General features: G+C 54.6%; 1 long non-coding RNA gene across 1 annotated transcript; it reads right to left on the bottom strand.

The window, feature by feature from the left end:
• Positions 1-4,675: 4,675 nt before the first annotated feature.
• On the bottom strand, positions 4,676-7,823 carry LOC110583685. Its single transcript, XR_002480529.2, has 4 exons — positions 7,706-7,823; positions 7,219-7,265; positions 6,857-6,969; positions 4,676-5,191 (listed from the first exon to the last, which is right to left on the bottom strand). It is a non-coding gene; the product is annotated as an uncharacterized LOC110583685 (long non-coding RNA).
• Between the last annotated feature and the right edge of the window lie 539 nt (positions 7,824-8,362).

Here is an 8,362-nt window from a genome sequence, read left to right as displayed (position 1 = left end):
TTGACAGGGAGAATTAAACCAAAGACGCTTCCCATTAGATGCAGAGAAATGAAACCTGATGATTCACGTACATAACCAGTGCATGGTCAGTCATCTTCCATCTCGTACATCAACAACTTCAGAAAACTCACCCTGTTGCTTTCAGTGAAGTTTCTCAGACATTCCTTAAAATCTCTGGACAGTGACTTCATCTCAGAACGTCTCTGCAAATGCTGCCCCAGATAAGAGGTGCACACCGAGTGTAGATAGAACTGAGAACCCGCCTGCCGGGGCGGAGCTGGGGGCCCAGGGAGGCATGGGGGAGCCATCCCGGGGCAAAGCAGTGGTCCCGTCCTGGGGCCCTGCCCCTTCCTGCCATCCCAAGGCGTGGGGCACAGATGGTGTTGCCCCCAGAGCACCGCCTGGGCTCCCTTCCCTCCCCCTCTCTGACCGCTACACCATCCAGCCCTTGGCATTGGCCACGATACCAACCGACAAAGAGGCTGAAGCCTCCTGAAGGCCATGGGCATCGGCGCTGGCTGTCGGGACAGTCCAGGCATCCAGACCTAGGGGAATGACATGGGCACGGCCTGGCACCAGGTCAGGGAGCACGTCCAGAGCACGAAGGAGACGGGTTTCCCTGAAGATGCAGGACTTAACACCACATGCGGGAAACATCAGGGCCAACGTAAGAATGAGATGTCACAAGATTTAGATTCTGGCTCTCAGCTATCAGTTATTATTATTTTTAAATGTTTTATTTATTTATTCATGAGAGTCAGAGAGAGAGAGAGAGAGAGGCAGAGGCAGAGGGAGAAGCAGGCTCCCCGCCTAGCAGGGAGCCCGATGCAGGACTCGATCCCAGGACCCTGGGATCATGACCTGAGCCTAAGGCAGATGCTTAACCATCTGAGCCACCCAGGCACCCTCAGCTATCAGTTATTATTAGAAACGTATGTATTGATCACTAACAGCATCTACAGCACAGCTGCTGTGTCCTCTCCTCACCAGATAGCAGACGTTCTCTTAACATATAATGTCTATCCTGCCTAAACTGAATGAAATGCACATTTGTGAATTCTAATTTAAAACTCTTGCTTCTGACTAAGGAAGGAGAATCTCATTGAAACCAAGGTGTCTTCTGCTCCCTCCTTCCCACCCCCAGACTCTGGTAAGTGAAGCAGACGTAGATTAAAGGTGCCTGGTGGCCTCATTATCCCGGGGAAACAGACAGGAAGAGGTAAATAATATATCGGCTCAATCGGGGTGGAGGAAGCACCTTAGTGCAGAGCCCACCTCAGGTGGAAAACACCCCAGTTTTCACCAGAAGAAGGGCCTGTCATCTGTCATCGGTGGAAAAGGTCTGAGGGGAAAAGAATTGGCCTTGTCCAGCCCAAGGGGCTTGGTCTTACAACACGATGGCTCCCTAGATGTTCTTAGAACAGAGCAGAACCAAGTCCAGGCTGAGCCAGATTTGTCGGGGCTAGAGTTCCATCAGCCAAGGGTTAGCTTGTGGAGAGAGGAGCGGGGTTGCCCACTGAGACCCCCCGGACCTCACTCCTGACGGCTCGCAGAGCGTGTCCAGAGGCAGGACAACAGGCACCATGAGGAATCCACGCCGTGCCCTGGGAGACGGCTGAAGGGTGATGAGGTGCCCTAGCGGGCACTTGGCCATTCCTGCTGCAGAATGGGAGCCGGCCTGCTGAGGGCAGCTTGGACCTGGGTGGGGAGCTGCCGGAAAGCCTTTCATTGCTGATAACTCGCCGCCAGTGCCTCAGGGAGGTCTCACTCCTGGCTGCACCTGTTGGCTCCCATCCACTCTCCAGGCCACAGTTGAGATGGCACCTTCTTCTTCAGTGGCACGTGCTCCGTGCCCACTGCTGTCCCCAAATGAGGTTTGGTGCCATATGCAGCTTCTTATGGCCACTGACCCTGGCTTTCCTAGCCCAAAGACAGCCGTAATTCTGCTCCATGAGGGAAGGCCATGTCCACCTGGACCCATGTCTCCAGGACCCACACGGTGCCTGCTCACAGGAGCCTCCTGACCAATGACAGTGGAAGCATGAGGTCCCAAGCTGGGAGGGGCTCCAGATGGAGTTCCCCTCATGCACGCAGACATTCCAGCAGAAGCCACACCCCTTGATGGGATAACAAAGGAAACTGAGGCACCAGGACTGGTGTGCTGAGTCAGTCGTAGTGACCTATAAACAATCAAGACAACCGAGAAGAACGTTCTTTGTAAACTCTATGGTGCTGTGCATCCTTGTAAAGACGTCCTCCAGAAAGAGAAGGGGTAAAGCCCTTGCAGAAGAACATGCTTGTCTTCTGAGCTGAAGTATGTTTCTGGAGCACCTGTGAGCACGTCTGTGGTTTCATCTGCATGGACACCTGCAGCAGCCCTGAGGACAGGTGGAGGAGGCGCTGCATGCGGAGGCGTCCACGGGGCTCCTGAGGCGCAGAGAAATGGAATCCTGCTCCAGTCACAAAGCCACGTGGGAAGGAATGACCCAGAAGAAAGGCTACAAATTCCAAATATCAGAAACTCAGCCATAAAAACACCTATTTGTAATGGCAGAATATGTGTAAAACCCTTAAAAAACCATGTTTAGAAGAAATTCTAACCAACACAAGCAGGACATCTGGTGTCTGGGATTCACACACCTGGTATCCAACCAACTTTATCTCGAAATGGCTCTAACTTCCTGGGACAGTTTTTCCCTTTCAGCCAAAGAGCTTAATGCTTTGAAGACATGACCCCTTTGCCATGCTGATGAAAGGGACCAGCAGCTCTCCAGAAGCAGGCACTGGTGTTTGCCCAGATTGAAGAGTCTCATGCAAGCAAGAGAGCCCACGCTGGCCATCCCAGGGGCTACATCAGCCACCTCCCCTCCCACAGGCCGTGAAGGCGGGCCCCGTGGACCTGGAGGGGTGTTCACCATGTGGTCCTCAGCCCCAGAAGAGCCAGGAAGAGAGAAGAGAGCTCAGGAGAGCCCGAGGCCCTTCCTGAGAATCCTCTGCTGGGTTCTCATAACAGGCGAAGAGAAAACATCACTGGACCTCCACTCCGTCGAGGAGGAAGGGGCCCCTGCATCAGGGAGGGTCACCACACACACCTCCAGGACAAAGCACCAGACGACGCGGCGCTCAGACCAGACAGTTGTGCACAGGCTGGCTGACCTGGAGACACACTCCCGGCAAAGCCTACGCTCCCCCGTCAGACGAGAGGGGCCTCGCGGACCGAGGGTCTCCAGCATGCTCTGGAACCTTTCCAAAGTATCCACAATGAGTGTGTGTCGCCTTTATGAGCAGAAATAAAAGGGGACTATTTTTTTCATGTTCCTACATGTATCCCATTTTCTACCCCTGGAAAATTAGCCTAAGGAAATAAATTGAGCTCTAGCAAAGAAAATATTTTCAAAACAAGTTCATGCCAGCTTTATCCAGAAGAGTAAAGAGTTTTACCATTTTGAACATTCAAATAAACATTAAAAAGACAAAAATGTTTAAAAGGCAAACTGAGTAAAAGGAATGTTATGTAGAAATGATAATACTTCAAGGGTAGAGAAATGCTTCTGTCATAATATAAAGCAAAAAACATGAGATGAAATTATGTGTATAATCCATAAATCCCTAAAAACAGACAATAAATGTTGTGTGTGGAGAAAAGCCTGGAAGGACACACTAAGACATGACCTGTGGATGGTGAGCACAGATGATTTTGTTTTCTACTTGTGTCTCTTTCTAGATTTCCTGGAAGGATCAGCTATTGCTTTTGAATTTGAACATTTTATTTTCAAGTATGAAAATCACACCTGGATTTTTTTTCCTCAGGGAGAGAAACTTATTCTTTTTTTTTTTTTTTTAAAGATTTTATTTATTCATTTGAGACAGGGAGAGAGAGAGAGAGCATGAGCAGGGGGAGAGACAGAGGGAGAGGGAGAAGCAGGCTCCCCGCCGAGCCAGGAGCCCGATGCGGGGCTCGATTCCAGGACCCTGGGATCATGACCCGAGCTGAAGGCAGATGCTTAACCATCTGAGCCACCCAGGCGCCCCGAGAAACTTATCCTTTAAGGTCATAGACATCCAATTCCTGGCTCTGCCTTGGCTGACCAGTGGGCGCCCAGCCAGACGCTGCCCTGAGAGCCGGCCCCAGACAGAAGGGCCCATGGCAGAGCGCCGCTCACCACCGCAGACCCGCTTCCACGGGGCTCCCGCGCCGGGTCGGAAACCAGCTCTGTGCCTGGGAAAGGAGCAGATGTGGCTTAAAATATCACAACGCGGACGTTACGAAGGATCCTCCGAGCTGTGTGGGCCGCACGTGTGTTGTGACCCTCGCAGGGTCTCTCAACTCCTTTCTGAAAGCACGTGAGACCCAGGGGTCATTGTTCCTACGGCACTTTGGTGAGTGGCCGCGTGGACTCTGACGACACGTCCGCTGGGACCCCGCACACGGAGGTCGCCTGCAGCAGGCTGCGCGCCCTCCACAGTGGCCAGAAGGTGAAAGGTGGTGCGACATCCCAGCTCACACCGAAAAGGGAGCGAACATTTGCCTTGTAATGAAAACAACCCCCTTCACACAATAGGATGATGGATAATGTATCAGACCAAACATAGGAGGCTTTTAAAATTTCACGTTTGGAATTGGCCAACATCAATTATTTAAGCACAAATTGAATTAACCAAATATTCAACATATGTTCTCTTTAAACTCTGCTAAATCTGACGCAACATCTGAAGGCGGACGGAGGGTCAGCCTGCTGACAGGGAGGGGCCCCAAGGTGGGCAGCACGCCCCGCGCAGAGGCCTGAGCTCGCAATTCCCCGAAGGAACGTATGATTAATGCCGCCACGAAATGTATGCCTCTACCTGACCCCGATCTCATCAAATCCTGCCGCCACCATCTGCTGTTTTTAATTCCTCTGCAATATCTGTATTTGCCGCCTCCCTCCGACAAAGGCGGGGGCGGGGAGGAAATGCTCCTGCTCAGCGGCCGGCGGGAGCTGGTTGGCTGGCGGAGCCGCAGCCAGAAGGCATCTGTTGCTGGTAGGCCCGCAGCATCTGCTACTATTTCTCACTTTCCCCGCATGCTGTGGGGTACGGTTTCTCCCAAAGGTGGGCCGTCCGCACTCGCTGTCAATCCGTCATTGTCCGCCCCCCTGTTCCCACGGCGCCGGCCTCGTTACCATGCTGCCGGCCTTTGCTGGCTGGCTGTCTGTAATCCAAGATATTGTGTCATTGGGCAATGCCATTAACCCTTTTCCTACGCATCAGGACATTCAATTAAGCCCGGCAGGAGAAGCAGATTGAGAGGGAGGGCCGTCTGGTGGGGAGGGACCATCGCTAGGAAGCCAGAAAGTTTACCAGGACGACAATGACAGCAACCATCAGCACTGTCAAAATAGCCCTTGCTTTCAGAGAGGCAGAAATGCTCTTGGACAGGGGAGCGTTCCCTCTCTCACGGGTTTTTAAGGTAAAATGCTATCAAAGGATGCGTTGTTTTTCCCCGGTCCTTGATAGGGCTATTAAGCCCTGTAATAAAATGTGTGCGTGAGGCTATTATTTATGTGTCTGATCTGTAAGCAGCTCTGCTAATGGGGTGCAGCCTGGCGGCCGGTTCTCAGAGCGCCCCAAGCTGTCATCTTCCTGTGTCCTTCTGTCAGACCCCGAGCAGGCGGCTCTTCTGCTGGGGCGACACACAGAGCCGTCCTTCCTCCCAGGAGCTGTTTCTGACTCAGTGCCGGGTCCCAGGGGAGCAGGCAGCAGGAAGGAAGGGGTGTGCGTGCCCGCCGACCATGGAGTGCCTTCACAGAGTCAGGAGACCTCAGGAATCCCACCTCGAGGCTCACAGCTGCGCCTCCCCCTGCCTCCACTCCTTGTGCCCTGGGGTGGGTGGGCCTGAGCTCACAGAGCTCAGTGCCCCAAACTCCCTCCAGGGCACCCAGCAGCAGAGGGAGGCTCCGGCTCCAGCCTCCAAGGAGGTTTTGTTTTTAGACCAAGGGCCCCAAGGCCACATGCTCACTTTGCACATGAAGTCCAGAGCACAGCCAAATTTGAAAAAGTAAGTACTGAGCAGGAAAAGATTTTCTTAAATGAAAACATTCTTGATGTCCCTAAGTATACCATATTGAGTATCCTCTCAGTAATCCTGGGCATTCCAAATTTGTAAATCTTCGGCAATTTGTAAAAAGAGGGGGACATTTATCAAATGCCTACTGTGTACTAATAGTAAATGAACAATGCATTTGTTTTCTGCTCCCGCCAAATCCAGAGATAACATGGCCGCCCCACTTTACAGATGACAGATGCCTCCGGAAGCCCTTCCGACTGGCCTGGTGTGGGCTCCAGGGACAGCTGGGAGGGGTCCGAATCACATCTGGCCTGGCTTATTCCCCAAAGCCCTCGATATCACAAAATAGAAATTCACAAAATGCAGGGGGCTCGCAGCTCGGTCGACGGCAGGCAAAGTGTAGGACCCTGCCTGTTCCTGGACAAAGCGACGCAGGTGTTTTCGTGGTCTCAGGGTCAGATTCCGCAGGGCAGGAGCAAAGCCTGAGGGCTGGGGACCTGCCCCGGGGCCCACTGCACAGCCCTGTCTGTGGGGGCCCATTCCGCAGGAGTGGTTTCTCCCTGGGGTCCGGGCCCGTGGGAGCCCAGCAAGGGTGAAAGGAGCTGTCCGCGTGGTGGGTGCGTCTATGCCCTCCTCGGCGGGAGCGTGGGAAACCAAATTTTACAAGTTTGGTTGTTTGCCTCCCAAACCAGCGTATGTGATCATCCACTATCTTGCTATTAATTAGAATGTGTCCAATCCCAATTAGTATTTCATGGCCACATAAAACACAAGATCAGTGCCCAGGCTCTTGGACAATTATGTTGCCACCTGCCCAGAAGGTTCTGGTCTCTGGGAAGGAGAATCCCCAGCTGCCTGCCGGTGCTCAGACCCTGGTGCTTTCTGCACGCCATCTCCGTCCTTTCTTAGATGAAACCATGTGTCTGATGGACAGAAAAGAATGCAAGAGGAATGGCTTTCAGAGCAGAAAAGACCCCGTTTCGGGTGATGGCTTCTCTCTAGCTGGTGGAGCATGCACACGAGGCCTACCCACTCGGCACCTCAGGGCCCTTGCAGGGACTGCAGGGGAAAAAAACCAGAGCGATGATGTCGGGCTGCTGCCTCCCCAGTCCCGTGAACTGGCTACCTGAGTGATTCCTGGGAATGGTGTCGTGACCACGTCAGGGGCTCACCTCCCGCCATATCAGGTAGCCTTCCGGTCAGCTGCCACCTTCATGAGCTGCAGAAAGAGGTAGGGTCTAAGGACAAGGGCTGCTGGGTCGTGGACACCACCCACCCTCCCCACCGTCCCACTGGAACTGCACCGCCTGTAGGCCCGGGAGACACCCACAGTTACTCCACCTCCTGTCAGAAACCCAGCCCCTCCCCTGTGTCCCCAAGCACCTGGGGGTGGCCACAGACCAACCCTGGGCCCCTCTCTCCATCCTGTGAGACCCTATCTGCTCTGCTCAGCTCTCGGGGCTGCCGGCACTCTCCTTTGTAAACGGTAAAAAGGCAGTAATCCCAGAGCTGCAGGTTCGTCCTGGATCCCTGCAGTACAGCTGCTGCTGATGGCAAGCTTCACCCACATTTACGGAGGGAGGGCGGAAGGGCAGGAATGTAGCCCACACCCTGCATTACAGAGAGGACACTACGATGACACAAAGTGAAGGGACTAACCCAGGTGTGCCAAGGACAGGCCCATGTCGGCAGGCTCCAGGCCTCCCCAGGCCGCCTGCAGGTTCCCCCCATGGAGGGAGCTTGGGAGTTTTAAGACACACACTAGTGAGGGCAGGCGCCTGGCTCCCCCAGAGGGGAGCGCGGCAGTGGGAGGAGGGCAGCGCTGGGGAGGAGGGCAGCCCCACTCGGCCGTGGCACAGGCTGTGAATCTGCACAGAGGGGCCCACGCACAGCTGCCTGATGCCATCTCCCCCCACCACCGGAAGCAGCCTGCCTGTCTGCTGCAAGCTGTCACCTGCACCCCACCGTGGGTGGGCCACCCCCGGGGCAGAAACTACGGCCCTCCAAATCAGGCCCCCAGCCTCTTGGAGAACCTCCCCGAGGGAGGAGGGCAGCAAGGGGAGAAGGGCAGGGCAGGAATGAGGGCAGGGCAGGGAGGAGGTCAGTGGGGGGAGGAGGGCAGGGAGGAGGTCAGCAGGGGGAGAAGGGCAGAGCAGGGAGGAGGGCAGAGCAGGGAGGAGGGCAGCGCAGGGAGGAGGGTAGCGCAAGGAAGAGGGCAGGGCAGGGAGGAGGGCAGAGCAGGGGAAGGCAGCCCGGGGAGGAGGGCAGAGCAGGGAGGAGGGCAGCAGGGAGGAGGGCCTGCAGGCCTGGGTCTAG

This window comes from Neomonachus schauinslandi, chromosome 8 (assembly GCF_002201575.2).
Source record: "Neomonachus schauinslandi chromosome 8, ASM220157v2, whole genome shotgun sequence".
Taxonomy (NCBI): Eukaryota; Metazoa; Chordata; class Mammalia; order Carnivora; family Phocidae; genus Neomonachus; species Neomonachus schauinslandi.
This window is presented reverse-complemented; position numbering and strand designations above follow the sequence as displayed.